Raw genomic sequence first — 16922 nt, 5'->3', positions numbered from 1 at the left:
GAGGGACTTTTGCAGAGGGGGGGGGTGAGATGAAGGAAAAGCGTAAAAGACAAGGACAGAAGGAGAGAAGGAGTCAGGAAAAGAAGATGGGTGGGTGGGGAGGAGTGTCCAGGACCACTGTCAAATGGTTGAGGTGTTACCATGGCGACAGTAATGAAGGGTCTCAGGACACCCTGGGGGTATGTAGGAGGAGGAGGAGGGGACTGGGCAGGGGTGGAGGAGGGAGAAGGGAGAGTGATGGTGAAGAGGACTGGGGGGAGCAGAAATTGAAAGGTGGAGAGGGAGAAAATGTAAGAGGCCTCCAGGCTTCTTTTTTTTTTTCTTTTTTTTCTTTTTTTAATACAAGCTGACTATGTTGACACACATTATGTACAATGCTGTCATGGAAATGTACCCTGTGATGCTTTGTTAACATCAGACATCGAATAATTCTGTGTAAACTGTTTAGGGAAAAGTCTGGAGAGCTCGTCCCTTTGTATATATACACGCAAACAAATACGGGGTGTAAATGCAGCTCAATTAGATCAATGATTTTAAATTTCTAATTTTATATGACGATATCTACTTTTAAATAAATTGTTAATTGTTTAAAACTGGACATTGTGTATTTATTTATTGTTTTATAAACTCTTTTTTGGTAGTTTTGTAATGTGGGTTGGTTCTCTGGGGAAATGTAATCATTTCGTATTTCTACAACACTTATACATTTCTATTATAAAAATTCTACATCTATAGATTATTGAAAAAATAATCTATTATTATTTTTGGAGGGTTTTTGCCTTAGAATACAAAGTATTTTGAGGCCTAAATTGGCCTTAAATCAAATTCAATTGAATTGAATTAAATAATTTTACTAAATATAGAAACAGTGGAGTGGTCCATGTTATTTTATGGACATAAATACATAGAACAATTTTCTATTCTTATTTTTCTGTCCTGGCTGCCAACCTCACCCAGGGTTGCAATAGCAAAGCTTATAGACTACAATCTTATGCATGTTCTATGTTACTGGGTTGTTCAGTTACAGTTCACTGAGTGCAGTGTGCGCTGCAGGGCTGCTGACAAGCTGTCTGTTAGCGGCTTAACGTGATGTTTTGCGTATTATTAAATTAAACAGGAAGTTTTCCTTTACATTGCATTTTAAAAATTGTTTGCACAGAGTGCTGTGTATAGAATAATGACACCATGAATGGTTAGAAGGATAAGCCTCTCTCTTTCACTATACTAGTTCTGTTTGCCATTGGATACAAAGTCTCTTGGTAAAAAACAGAAAGACGGTGCTGTTTTTGTTGTACCCTTTAGCGATCAGTAGCTTTCCCTAGGTAGCTGAAATTGTGGACGCCGGAACAAGCGGAGAAACTGTGGAAACTAACAAAAAAAAACAAATAGTGAAAGAAAAAGGAGACCTGTTGTTGGAGAAGGAATAGAAGGTGAAGAGTGAGAGTGATAGAAACCAAAAATAAAACAAGAGCAACCCTCAGAAGACCATTTACTTGATAGAGAGCTCTTTTGGACTTGAAACTGTTAAACAGTGACATTCGGTCGGCTTTATCTGGATGAGATCAGTAAGAAACAAAACTTCGAGTACAGAAGGTGTTTTAAAACTGAAAGCAATCTGAAAGCATGGGTTGAGGGGTGTCTGATGCCATTTAAAAGGAGAAAAGTGTAGGATGGAAACGCTAGCTTGCTACTACCAAGAATGAGTCGCTGCTCACTACCAAATCAAAATCAAGACAAAAGAAAGCAAGGAGTAACAATCTTGTATAAATAATCGGCGCTTATATTAATCACAACTGCCAAAAGTGGATTAATTACAGTAATGTACAGGTTATGAATTCAGTAGAGCATAATTTACATGAACAATACTGCTCACTTATTATTTAGGTAGGCAAAGTTATTATTTGTCTAAAAAAGTAAATGCTAAAACATCAGCAAGACCTGCTTATTTTTAATTTCCATAATAATTTGATGCAAAACTTTTGTGAGTCACAGAAGCAGAAAATCTATTTATACAATCATATAGCAGAAAATCTCCAAAATAAAAGTGTTTAAAAATCAAAAGTTAGTATTTTGTCTTATATTTGAAAGGTTTGTGTTTGCAGTTTGTTTCACTTTGTTTTACCACACCGTTTGTTAGGTTTATGAAAAAATGACAGTCCGTCTCCCATACCTTGAACAATGCTTAGCAGTGTCCAGTGCAACGTGTCGCATATCACATGTGTGGTATGTGTATATTGTACATATATATGTATATAACACCGACATTTAAGATTCCAGTGGCTTTGGAAAAACTGGAACATTTGATGACTTGACACCTGTGGCACCCGACATGTTTATTAGTCAATTACCATTAGAAGTACAGAGTTACATGTTGCAAACACATTTTTTTCCCTTTGAAAATAACTCTAATTCTCATACTTGCTCCTGTTGTAGTTCTGCTTTGTTTTCAAGCCTCTGGCGATTACACTATTCACTCGGGATTTAAACTAATCCCACTTGCATGTTAATTAATGGTTGTTGATAACATCCCTAAATTGTGAATCTTGTTTCTAAAAGCATAATATTATGTATTCAACAATATTCATATGACCAAATAGCAACATCTTTTTTTGAAAATGTTCTTTGAACAAAAAAAGCCACTTTTTAAGGACTGCATTTACTGCGTAGGATTAAAAGAGACATATAATAGCAAATACACCTGTGGATGTACTCACAGTTTGTGCTTTACATTATCAGACTCACCAGGAAGCAGACAGAGACGGATACAACATGTTCAATACGTTAATTATGCACAGAAACTGTCCACTGGTTTCATGAACTCTGGCTTCAGAGTTAAATAGGCCATTGGTGGTTTCCACATGTCAAGAGCAGTAATATGTTTTAATGAGCCTTCTCCTCAGGGTGAGAGACTAAACTTCTAATTTTGGCGTGGGCTGAAAAAGACGAAGAGCCTCTGGTGTAACATAAGCATGACTTCTCCAATTCAGAGAACTTACATTTACAGGGCATCACAAGACTGGAGTAATTATGTATAGCACGCATAACTCATGGCAACTGGTGCAAAGTTACAGTCTAGCAGGCATTGTTACTTTACCATGTGGCTTGTCATTGTGGTCAAAAAAAGGGCAATGGTTTGTTTTTTTTTTAAAGGCACATCTGGTCATTTCATACTGTATCATTAAAGTATATGAAATACTTTCCTTTGTCAGTAAACAAAAAGTTTAAGTATAATTTAGTTTCTCTGTCTGCAGTTTGGAGAATCTATAAAGATGATTCAATAGCAAAACAAAATGAACAAATGCATGCAACTCTGATTTATAATTTACACTTTCAACTGCAACAAACTTTTGATCAGCAAGCCTGTAGAGGGAGATTAAACCAGCTTGCTTGCAAACATAACATGTAATGATTAGGAATGTGCTCAAGTATCTCTGTCCAGAGGTTAAATCTAACAAATAGATATTAAAAAAGCTACTTTATTTTTAAAAAAAAAAACACGCACACAGACACACACACACATGCTGTAATATGTATTTTATTTGAAATGCTATAATCAGATGTGTATTCAATGCCGCCCGTAAAACTGCCTAAGAGCCAATAATCTTGCCCTGGAGGTGATCTTTAACTGAACTTGAGCTGATCTCACTGTGTGGTCTCAGTAAAAGTCTAAACAGATCCACAAAGCTCTCTGCAGCCTGAGATCCTTCATCGCTCATCGATTGACTGATCAATACGTGGACATGTGGGTATCGACTAGGGTAATGATGATAGCTGCGCAACCGCACGGTCACACACGCACACACACAAATGCATGCATGTACAGCCACGCACACGTATGGAAATATAGCATTTACCCACATACCTCAGACTGGCTCGAGCAAACACACACATATGCAGTTTTGCTAAAGTGATCTAAAAAGGTAACCTGCGAGCAGAGATGGATTTTAGCTGAATGAAGGTGCTTATCATGTGAGTTTAAGCGTGCATGTATGGGTACAGTAATAGCGCATTCGCGACTGTGTGTTTGTGTTATAACAAATAAACAGCACTTCTCTTGTCAGTGGTTATTATAAAGCATCCAAAACAGCACTTTATTTGCTTTATAGTGACCCTGACAGGGCAGTGAGTGACATTCATCCGCTGGCTGACCCAGACTGAGTAAACCACAAGACGTACAGTTTGACTTTTTTTTTGTTTTTTGCTTTGATATACTGCTATTCTACTGTAGTCATTTAAAAAATGAAATCCGGATTTTTTAAGAGTCCACTTAAAAAACTTAAACACTTGGCTTAACTATGAGTTTGGACCAAAAAATAGGTCATGGATATGTATCTGGCAGGTCCCCACCGGACAAAAGAAGCAATATATTTTAATGAGCCCCAGACCCATGATAAAAGATTAAGTTACTCATTTGTGTTCTGAAAAAAAGTTCAGCAACCTCTCCTCAGACTTGGGTCAAGTAGGATTGAGTTTTAGAGCACTGTTTTATTCTACTTGGCACGCTGAACTAAAAAGACCAAAGGTCCTGGCTCTAGCCAGAGAGAAAGAATCCAGATCCCTTTCCATTTGAGCTAAAACGAGCCGTAAAATGATGTGAAAATCAAATTTAGAGGAAAAATAGAGACGTACGATGCATATTTGCGAGGTGGAAAAGGTGCGCATAGATCGGCAATGAGGAAATGCCCTCACACTGAAGAGGAGGGCATGTTAATTCATTAAAATAATCTCAGTTTGGCTTGATTTCGGTTTGAGCCGTGACACACATCAAGGCATTGTTCAGGGAGGCCCAATAAAAGCAACACTGACTTAACAGGCAATTGTGTCTGTCTTGCTGCGAGCGCACTCTTAGTCACGGACAGTGAGTTTATTGGGCGGATCAGTGTCAGGAGCACATGCGCACACACTCACACACACACACAAGCTTTAATAAGCCCACACTTTAATTTAGGCCCTGTCACTACAATGAGGCTTCCAACATCAGACAGCAAATTGTTCTTGTTCAATGAAAAAAAAAAAAAAAACACATCCTGTCTTCTTGTCTGGACAGAAAGACTGGCGGACAAAACAAAAGGAGGAGGAAGAGGAGGGGGGAGGACAGTGAGTGTGCAGCCATGTGTGTGTATGCGCGAGGGCATGGATTTGTGCATCTGTGTGTACGGGCCTGTCTTCAGTATCAGCGAAGGTGTCCTGTGTGTACATCCACCACCCCTGCACACCTGGTGCTTCTGCATAAAACCGTGTGTGTGTGTGTGTGGGGGGGGGGGGGGGGGTTGGTTTCTATGTGCATATCACATATGTGCATCAGGTGGTGTGATAGCATAAGTGTGGGTGTGTGTGTGTGGGGGGGGATGTCTCAACAGCCTCTTGAATATGTTCAGTTAAATAAGCTGATTGTTCTTTAAAAGCTTAATCAAACCCTAATTAGCATAACTGTAATTGCACTTGCCTCGTGGCTGTGGCCCATTGACATGGATTCCCATGTTAATTATTGTAATTGCCTCACTAATGCTATGAATACTTCAAAGTTATGCAAATTGTGATGATGAGTAATCCACCAAGTGTTTGAAATGGCTGTCATTATATACACAGGCACACACACACACCAAGGACGCACAGACACGTACACACACAGACTGTGGATAAACTGATTGTGAGTTGTTGTGAGTTGCCATTCGGCTGAGAGCGCGCACAGTGACACGCAGGTTGGAGATGTAACACAGATATGCATTTATTCATAGAGGTTATTGTACACAAGCCTAATGGCACACGAGGCAAGCGAACACAAAGAGACTTCAACATTAACTAAGTTGGCTCCCACCCACACGCAATCAAACTCTGAGATCAAAGTGTTAAATCATAAAGATGAGAAGCTCTCTAAGAGTCTAACACTTCAAGCAGGGTGGTAGTTGTATTAGTACAAAGAATTAATGAGGGCACACAAATACACTCACCCTCTGTCTCGCTCGCACAGCCACACACACACGCACGGAAAACACAAGTCTCCACGGCAAAGACGCAGCATGTCGGACTATTCTGTGCGCTAATTACTCTTGGTTCATCTCTCTCATCTCTCTTACTCATTCACTCTCTCAAACACATGTGCACACACAGACACACACACACACATTGATGAAGGCCTGTTGACTGCTGTAATCCCATGCTAATACTCCAGGGAGTCAAATCAATGTGACCCCACAGTCTTTGTGCATAAAGCGGTGCTATAATGAGGCTGGTGTTGGAACGCCTGTGCACACACAAACACACACACACCCACACACACACACACACACACACGCAGACACTAATTTTAGTAAATAAAAATTGTATAAAGGGTGATCTCTCTCTCTCTCAAAGTGAAGATTAATGAGTCAGTAAGTGAAGAGGCTATGAAAGTGTGTTGCAACAGTCGACATGAAATTAAAAAGTCTATTTGTTAAAAAATAACAATAGTTGTGAAGCAGCGCTCTTCACAGACAGATATTATCATGCATATTTAAGGACTGCTTCATCATCTGAAATCTTTTTTTTAGGATCAAATGTTCACATTTTGAAGTAAAATTTCAAACTCGCTCTCACTCTTGCGACTGGTTGTAAAGTTACAAAATCAGCTCATTTTATCCGCACGTGCCGAGTGGAAACAAGATCGTACGGGAAATGGAAAGTTCACATATATATTGCTTTCATACCTGCAAATTTCAAGAGGAATGCAATTAACTGAGTATGAAGAAGTGTATTTGTATAATGTGGGCAGCTCGGTGCTGTCGTGTGTGCATTAGTTAGTGCAACAACCAGAGACGATTCAAGATAAATGCTTGTGTCAAAATGCAGAGTGTTTGATTATATTTGCATGAATGTAAATCTGAGTAGTGCTCGGGTCTATGATGACCAGATTCTGTAAGGGTCTCTCAGACAATGCATCAACTGTCTGACTAAGACTATCAGCCACAACATTCAGTAACTTTGAAGCTGATTTTAAGTCTTTTTTCTGACATTACAAAAAGGTCATTTATAATTAGGTAATTTATATAAGTTTTAAAAAATATTTTCTTCATATGTGTAGGTAAATATATATGGATTATACCACGCTGCAATGATCACCGTAGAGCTGTTGTTTCTGGTGTGTAATAAATATAATAAATAATGTGCTTCTGGCAGCTGATTTATTGTCTTTTCCATTTATAAAACTTATTTCTGTAATACTATAAAAGGAAAATACACAGTACAAATACTTGATTACACTTACTGCTACCTCCTGCTCTTATTTTAAGTTGCTGTTAATCTGAGCGACAGCACTAGCAAATAATCAAAAATGTGCAAATGTGGTTCCGGGCGGATGGTCACTCTGGTGTCCACGGAGCCAGCAAGGCAAAAGGGCACACACATATATTGTATATCCACTGCCCACACAATCATACGCATACACAGACACATGCCTCACCCACAAACACAGCGACACAGTCCTCGCGGACAGCTCCCAGGAGAGTGCCACTACAACTTCCACCACTTTATTATTGGTCAATTTGGAGGCTTCTTTCACAGGGGTGACATGGCTTAGGAGATGTCACAGCCCAACCAATCAATACCACTCTGAAAGCTCGGGATCCACAGCCACTGCATGTGTGGTTGTGCGTGCATGAGTGCATGCACTCGCGTGTATATGTGTGTGAGTTGCTGAAAGCTGCAGCAGCTGTGGCTGGACTCTACCCTTCTGACCTGTTTACCGGACAGTAATTACATGGGAAGAGACGTCCATCCAGATCCTGCTGACCAGCTCGACTAATGAAGTACAGCACAGACAGATAGGGGAAAGATGAGGGCAGATGGGAAGCAAAGACAGACGAATACACAGGCAAATATAGATGGTAACACAAATATCTACGCGGGTATATCTGCGCCTTTGTGAAATTGATACTACGCATCGTATCGTTTGCATACGTGCATGCGGGCCTGCGTATTTTTCTATACGAATGTGGTGATTGGATACATCTTGAATATACCAATGTGCTTGTTGTTGGCTTCTTTTTTTTTTTCCTTTTTCGTTGCCTGTGGCAGGATAGGCCTGACTAGTAGATGAACAAGCCTCACAGCATGTAAGCAATCCCAGGCGTGAGTTTCCCTGACAAACCTATTGATTCTATGGATTTCCACCCAAAGTTGCGATAATGATACATCATGGGCGGATTTGGCAGGACAGACTGCTGGGGGAAGAGGTGGCAAAGCAATTTGCAGCTGTAAAGAACATGAGAGGGGAGCGGGGGGGTGGGGGCTCTGATTGCTAATACTCCCAACGAAACAAAAAAGAAAAAAAAGAAATATATCCCTCCATCTCTCTGTCCATAACTTTATCCCTCTCTCCTCAGGTGTCTTGTTTCCCGGTGCGTCGATATAGATGTATGAATTCGTTACAGAAGGATCGAGCGCAATGCATTGGCTTTGCTGCTTTGTTAAGGATAAGGGGTGTGCAGGCATCATAGACTTTGCCGTGTTTAGCGCGTGAGCAGCAAGAATGGAGCTCATAGATAAACCGATTGTACTTATGTGTGCCGTTTTTCTGTTCAAGGCTCAGAGCATCTTATCTTAGTAGCTGAATCCCGAGGTGTTTTGTAATATTAAAACTATCTTTCACTTTCTGGCTGAGAGGTATTTTAAATAAATGTATGAGTTCTTCGTTTTGACACTACACTGCTGTACAGTACCGAAACATCGGCGCTAAGATTTAACAGCACATACTTTTATGAGTTGTAGATTTCAGCGTGATGCAATAGGTTCAGTGTAGCAAAGCGCGCTCCTGCAGGATATTAAGATGAAGGTTTCCAGGTATTACACAATGTGAGCTTCGAGTTAAAGGTCCATGTCATGTATTTTGTGTTTGTATCTCAGTTGGCTGGCATGTATGAAACAAGCAGTTGTGCTGAAGCAAGGGCAGGTTATTTCAAGTTTATAATGTAATTCGGGCAAAAACCTTACAGTATGGAACATAATCCCCACGAGTGAAAGTATACTCGAACGATTTTTAATTCAGAGCTCCTGCACAAAAATAACTATCTTTTAAGCCTCTTAAAAATGCTGAAAAATTAGATTTGTGATGCGCCGGTGCATAAACACAAGTTTGCATGAAAGGCAATAATTTATGGCCCATATTTCACTCTGATTAAAAACCTAAGCAGCGATTATAGTGACTACTCAGCAATCTTCTCTGACATCAAGGCATGTTTTTTTTTTCCACATTCTAATCCACTACATTATAATTATTCAGTCATTTCAACTTTCATAGGGGAAAAATAATAATCTTTTGGTTATGCAAATGATTGGGAGGCTGAAAAGGCCCTCCTTGGCAGATGGCTGGTATTTAAAGGGAGGAATGTGGTCATTTGGGTATTTCTGTCAGGAGATCGATCTTTGATTTAATGAAATGGGGGCTTAGGCTCATTCTGAAAAATAGACAATGCAATTATTTTATAACCAGCATCTCTTATTAAGCTTGTCGCTGGATTGTATATGTATGCGCATGCCTGCTCGTGTCTTCGTGCGCATGGCTTTGTAGGCGTAAACTCTGCGTTTTAGTTTACACTTGGTGACCGACATTAATCACATTAATCCCAAATTGCTCAGTATCTGATTGCAGCTATTGATGTGTTTTGTTATTTATTATTCAAAGTTTGTTCTGCAGTGTCAGCTGCAATTTATCATTAAACAGATCATGTAGAAAAAATGTAAACTGCAATACGTTTGAGCAGGGTGTCCTGCAGAAAACTAAACTCTCATTTTTAAGCTGAGATTCTTTCAAATTCGGAAACGAAACAGTCAAAACAGATATTATTTTGGGATTAACTTAAATTCGAGCACTTGCTCTGTAACTCTCTGATACTCCCGTGTTTAGCTGGCTTTCTGCTCATTTATTTATCTCTCACCTCATAAAAGGACACAGTCTCCAGCCCCTTTGTCTTTAAAAGTGTCTAGCTGCCAGTCGGGTGTCCAATCCCCTGCCGTTACGGCCAAATCAGGATAATAACACCTCCCTTTAAACCAAATGACCGCAGCGTGGGACTGCCAGCTAAAATTAATTCCACCTCTGACCAGAGGCAAGAATACCCCTCTGCTTAACCCCCTCTGCACACTCACACACCCATAAACACACACTTAAGCTCTTACGTGCTCAAGCACATGCGCACACAAACACACGCAAACTCAAGTGGCTACATGCACACGCAGGCTGATGCTGAATTTGGAGTAGTCCTCATTCGGTCTCAGTCTTGATCAAAAGTCTAAGCAAACAGCAAAGCTGAAACATTCGGCAAAACTACTGCGCATTTAAGCAACGCATTTTCTTTTTCCTCGTTTGGTGCTCCAACCTGACAGAGAGCACATGCATGAATTATATAACCTAAAAGCTACAAAGTAACAAAACACCATTCTGTGATGGCATGCTGTTTCTTTTTAGCACAAAGCTTGTTAAAATGTGGTTAAAAATAAATAAATAAATAAAAGTTTTGAATGGAACACTTGATACCACAACATTAGTTCCCTCTATCCAGCAATATTGATTTACAACATCAATATAGGCTGGCTCCCTCTTAATACATTTAACGTCTAAAAACAGCAATATGTCACAGCTACTTGACTGCGATGCCTCAAAATAAACACTTTGTTCCCAGAGCGCCGCACGATGCACGTCCACTAAGATGCCTGAGTTTTGTTTTATTCGGGGCTTGTTGTTAAGTGACCTTTTGTTAACTCATATTTAAGTGACATTCATTCTCTTGTCTTGAGGCGCACTTTGTCTTTGTTACCGAGGTCTGTGCAGCTGTTCAACTTTCTGTGTTCTTCATGCTCGGCGCAATCATCAAACCGATAGAGGCTCTGCCGTTTTTTTTGAGGCCTTTAGAATGTTTACGCGCAGACAGGTGTGGCAAATGATCAAGATTCATTGCTGTTCATTTGTCTTAGCAAAACCAGAGGAGGGGAAATCCAGCTGCTGCCAAATTCGATTCAAGGTTCAGGGATTTTCTGATGAAGATATAGAGGATGTGAGTGGAAGCAAGGGGATTTTTTTTTTTAATGCAGACTTGCTCATAAATGAGTGCATATTTATATTTCTACACACTCAGAATGAGTGCACATGTAAAGAAAACACTTAAATATGCGCTATTATCTCAGTCAGGTTGCGAAAATGAGTGCGCGTGTTTGTGTGTACACGTGTTGTTTCTAGGGCAAGTCTAAACTCTGTCATGTTGATTAGCTGTAGGTGTTAACACGCTACATACTGCCTCATCTCATTCTCCTCCAGAGTGATCAATGTCACTCTCTGCCTCACTTCCTTTTCCTCTTCATCACTCCCCCTGTTCTCTCTTTGCCTCTAAAGCTTTCATTTTATACAATTTCTTTTACAAGTCTAAGCCACGCTCGTGTGTAAACATTTTACAGCACCGATTTCAGCTTGTTGCTAATTGTTCCTGCTCTGCTGCCAGTGGGTTGTAACCATGCAGGCATCAACAGATTGGAGGCTCTCAGCTGCCAGCCTCCCACCAACTGCCTTTGTGCCTCTGCCACTTGACATCTCCATTCGCCGTGTGTGATGATGTAAATAATTACACTCAATTAGCACTTAATTAATGATGCTGAAACAAAAGGACAAGTCCCTGGGCGCAGCTCGTCTCCTCTCTCTGTCTCTCTGTACACAGGTCTCTCTCTCTCTCTCCACACATGCACACACACACACACACACACACACACACACACACACACACACACACACATCAGGGAAAACAAAACATGTCAGCTTTTGACAATGTGCCATCTGTCCTCGAGCCAACAGATAGGCTTAGACACACGCACACACAGATACAGCCCCTCAGCGCCCATAAGACATGCAGAAACACTAATCGGGTCCTTAGGCGAACATAATTACAGCTTGCCATGTTAATTACCTAACAATTAGCAGCCGTCTTTTCCAAGGGGCAATCAATGAATTAGCTTGCGATTCCCGTGTTGAGTTGCCAGCCGAGCCCTCCCGTTCACACTCCTCCTCGCTCCTTCCCACTTGTTCTTCAGACACTTTTTCTGTTCCTGCCTAGCACATATAGAGCAAGCGCCTACATGGCACAGAAAACAGGAATTAATTCACACTTTGCCCAATTAGCTTATTTTATAACCCAAGGCAGACTGTAAAACCATTTTGCACCTTTAGTAAGCAAAGTGGTCAAGAATTTCATTTCTCCTCCGCTATGCACACCTGAGGGCAACAGTATAAAATTCAATGTAAAACAGGCTGAGGAAAAAAAAACGTTAAAAAATAATCACAATGGAGGAAATTGGACAAATTGGGCGTCTTGTATTGCTCTTTGTCTTCGTAATTCCTGCTCGTTATTGAATGAATAATGAGAAAATTTTGCTGCCGTGATGCCAAATATGAATCTTAATGCCAATTCTGATTGGAAACAAATTGGTGAAGCAGGTGCAGGCTCGAGACTAATGATCAATAAAAAAAACCCCCTCATATTTCATCTTTTTTTTTTTCTTTTTGAGGACCCAAAAACCTATCAGTATGAAAAATGTGCAGCCCTTACCAGAGAAACCATCCATCACTGCTCCTATTGAATTTCCCATATTAAAACTCCAATATGGAAGTCATATAGGCTGATAACACAATCAGATTGAAAATTGAGAAAAATTCACCTCCTACCGATAAATGTATATCACGGATTAGTGCACTTGGATGGTTTGAATCTGTTGACCTCTCGGAAGGTGAACAAACCTTGGGCTGTCTCGTGTTGCGTTCAAGCCCAGCGAGAAAGTAGCAACGAAAACACTGACAAAGCATCGCCGCGTGCCTATATATAGCATGTCCAAACCAGCAGCCCACTTATAGGAACGTGCACTATTTGATGTTTATAATTGAATTGCACCTCTTTCTCTCACCCTTATAGAAATTTTTATTCCTCTCATCACTCTTCATATGGCAGTGGATATTACTGTGGATATTAGAGCGGTACAGATTGGCCTTTAGCTTCTTTTATTACTGAAATCCTGAGGCTGGCCACATGCGTGGGTAATTCATTCATCCTGATTGCCTTGTGTTATATTTACACATCTATGCGGCAGCCAGCCCGCTGTGGCAGCTGTTCATAACACATTATATAGCATGAAATCAAAAGATGAGTGGCATGTGCTTATTTATGTACATCCTGCTAAGAGGTGTAAAAAACATAATTAGACAGGCGCCCCCCAAGACGGGTACACATTCTTTCTTTCCCCTTCTTTTAGCATCGCCATCACAGACCACAACGGCCCTGCTAGGCCCTGCCACAGACAGATCTCTAATAGGCTTGGCTGTCTCCTTCTTAATTTGCTGAAATTGCAAAATCAATAGGTGTAGTCATAGCCGCCCGCTCCCTGTTTTAGTGGGAAAAGATAAAGTCTATGGGAAGGCAATCTTCACTTTCAATTTGCTCCCTGTTCAGTATTGAGGCCGAAGTGCTTATCACTCTACTTAAAGAGACCGTATGCCTGTCTCATAGTGCTGGTGGACATGTAAGGGTTTCATTCTGGAAACCTTAAAAGACACCTTCACTAGCATAAACGTAGTTTTTTAAAGCGCAAACCAGGTGATGTTAATAAAAAGTCGGGCCTTTTTTTAACAGAACTGCTGGGAAAGTGAAAAAAATAGGTATTGCTTTTGTGTTTTTTTAAACCTGTTTTGTCTTAAAGTTGATGATTCTGCACTGCCCCACCTACAACTACTGCTCTCTGTATGTGAAAAGTTTCATGCCTAGTATCTTGAGTCTCTTCTCAACTCAGTGAGGGGGTCTTCTAATTCCAAGCTCACATGGATTATGTGACAACATCTTGGCTTAATCTTTCACTGTGGTATCTGTATGCCACAATGTGTCACTGGAAATGTAGTTTTCCATAAGACAGCAATCCTCGAATTCAGAGGCGCTCTCAACTTTGTATATATATTAGAGGACGCTTTGATGAATGCATTTGTAGATATGAGTTCCTGGATGCAAAAGTGTAAAAGTGTTCATTTATGTTTCTTGTTTTTTTTGAAAAGAAGTGTGCGCTCCAAAGAGCTCTTGTCGGCAGGATCTTTTGTCTCAGCAAGCCTGTTCGTCCTTTCCTAATCTCCCCTTGATGCTGCCTTTACCCATAATCCTTTCTTTCATTAACTGCCCTCCTATATAGCGCCACCTTTATTGCAGTCTTTTACTTTCTAATTGCAAAGAGACAAGAGCAGGGGGAGGTGAGTGTCCGTGCTGCTGCGGGAGGCTGAGTGGGTGGTGGGTGCTTTCAGAGCATCTGCATAAGAAGTTGTGTTTTGTGGAGGGCAGGCCACAATTGAGAGCAAAGGGTGCGGGTGGGGTTGGCTTTTGTGGTTGATTGCAGAAATAATTTCACATGTAGAAAAGAGCTTAAAGAAAAAATATTAATCTGGATATTAAGAACATTATATGTTCAAGTTAAGGGGGTCAGCTCTTGGCATGGATGGTCCTGGCAGGAAATCCATAGAAATTAGAAACAGGATTTTGATGATGAAGATGAGAGGGGAAGAGAGAGGGAGGGCGAGATGGAGGGGCAGTCAATGTATGTACTTGTAGTACCACCGTTTTAAGCGCAATCGTACCAATTCATGGAATTTCCTAATTACTTTGTGACTTCCAAACATTTTTAAATCATCCCACATTATAATACAATAAGCAGATTTACCGGAAGAGAGGAGGAGGAGGAGGTGGAGGAGGAGAGGGGGGCGAGGGGAGGGAAGAGGAAATGTTTCCAAAACATCCACTGGTGGGTTGCATTTTAAAAATGTTGTTTTCCTGTTGTTAGCACGAAAAAAAGGGATGAAGGGAGGGATGGAAAAGAGAAAGGAGGAGGGAGGTTCAATTTTGAAAACACTCGTCCAGATGCATATTTATGACTGTGCGTCATAAATGCACTTTATGATAAGGCAAATAATTCACACGGCGCATCACAGACATCACTTTAACATATTCTATAAGCAGAGTTAAAGACCGCCTTGTTTGCCGTTTCCTATTTCACAATAACCCCCTCCAACAATACCCCCCCACCCCCCACCCGCCGCCCCCATCCTCCCCACCTGCTCCCCCAGCCCGTCTCTCTCCCTCTCTCTCTCTCTCTCTCTCTCCCCCTCTCTCTCTTTCTCGTCCACCAATGAATGCAAGCCTCAGCAAAGCCCCATACTTGGTTACACACTGGCCCCTATTGGCAGTCTTACCACTTGAACAAATCTAAGTGATGCATGCAAATGAGGGGGTAAAAAAACTGCATTTTTTCCAAATAGTTCAGCGATTTATTTGTTTATTTTTTTTATTATTTGTTTCAAAATTTTTGAAATGAGTCAACTTGCAAAAGCAAGATCGTGTGATCTGTTTTTATTATACACCACGGTCATGATATTGTCGTATATTTCCAAATAATTCAAGCAAAGAATCGAGATATCGCACTTAAATCACTGATTACGGATTATATGTGTGCACTTATTTCATTTGCAGACATTTTTAAATATATTTAAAAATACTAAATCATTTCATATTGATTCTTTTGTGTGTGTGTGTGTGTGTGTGTGTGTGTGTGTGTGTGTGTGTATGTGTGTGTGTGTGTGTGTGTCATTTCCCTTATTTTGCACCCAGACATAAATATTTGCTCAGGTCTGAGGGAATGAGTATCTCTGTCAAAAAAACGTGGAAATTGATCCCAACAGTAATATCCCTCAATTAATGTTGGGAGTTTTCTTTTTCCAGGGAGGAACAGTGTGTCAGTACATTTCTGCAGCTAAATACATGATTATACTTAAGCCTCTGCAGTTAGGTGTGCCCAATTTCCACACACTAACACAGAAGGAACACAAGGTCACACACTGAGAGAGTCAGGGAGAAACGGGCAGAAATGGAGGACAGTGTGGGATGAAGAAACGAAGACACAGGGAAGAGCACGTTTCTGTTACATTTGGGAAACTACAGACAGGGCGAAAGCTATTTTACAAGCTGCATGAAGCCTGTGTCAGTTATGCGTTCAACATGAATCGTGAACATGGTCATTTTTCTTCTAGGAAATGGACTCATGTGGCATGGCCCACAAGAAGTGGGGCAAACATATTTTGTCACACACGTGTATTAAATTGAGAGATTTTCTGAAATATATAAGTATAAGCGCAACTTAAACAGAATAAACATCAATATATGATTTTTATCTCAATTTAAGGAAATAAAATCAGAGGTTTCTGCTTCCTGTTTCAAAATGAAAACGATTTTCGGCTTTTCTTTGACTATTTAAAAGAAATTCATCTGAATTTTTTGACTTTTGTTTGAACAAAGCGAAACGATTGAAGACATCACTTATTTCTTTGCCTAATTAATAGGTAAAGAATTAATAAAGACATGACTATTAAAGGAAGCAGTTGTAGATATAATAATACTTATAATAAAAAGTGTTATTTATGTTTTATGGTCCATGCTTTTAAATCGTGATTCTCATCAGATGTTTCTTATATGATTTCCTAATTATATCCTCAAAAAATCAACTACACCACATATGTTAAAAGATTATGTTGTGTCCCATTTAACTCACATTTTCCATTCATTCTTAAGTGTAAATTTCCCCCCCCAAAAAAAGGCAAAAAGCACCAAAAACATAAGCGTTTTTTTGTTGTTTTTCCTCGGCTTATCAAAAGAATATAAGGGGCCTCATAACAATTATCTAGCATTAAACAGATCCCCCACTGATCCCACATAATGTTTTGTTCTTTTTTTAGACTATAATCACATTACTTTGTGGCATTTTAATTTTAATTTCTTTTCAAATTTCATTTATATGAAATCTAAAAAAGATCAGAAAACAGTTCAGATTTTTCATTTTAGACTTTGGACCGTCTTTAAATTGCAATTTCAAAAATTCACGCTGTG

At 40.0% G+C, this 16922-nt stretch overlaps 1 long non-coding RNA gene across 1 annotated transcript in view; it reads right to left on the bottom strand.

Moving 5' to 3' along the window:
* The window catches only part of LOC148101425 (uncharacterized), a 114661-nt gene that overhangs the window by 83266 nt on the left and 14473 nt on the right, over positions 1 to 16922 (bottom strand). The gene's annotated exons all lie outside the window — the stretch shown is intronic.

Source organism: Neolamprologus brichardi, chromosome 9 (assembly GCF_056152115.1).
Source record: "Neolamprologus brichardi isolate AB-2024 chromosome 9, ASM5615211v1, whole genome shotgun sequence".
Lineage (NCBI taxonomy): Eukaryota > Metazoa > Chordata > Actinopteri > Cichliformes > Cichlidae > Neolamprologus > Neolamprologus brichardi.
This window is presented reverse-complemented; position numbering and strand designations above follow the sequence as displayed.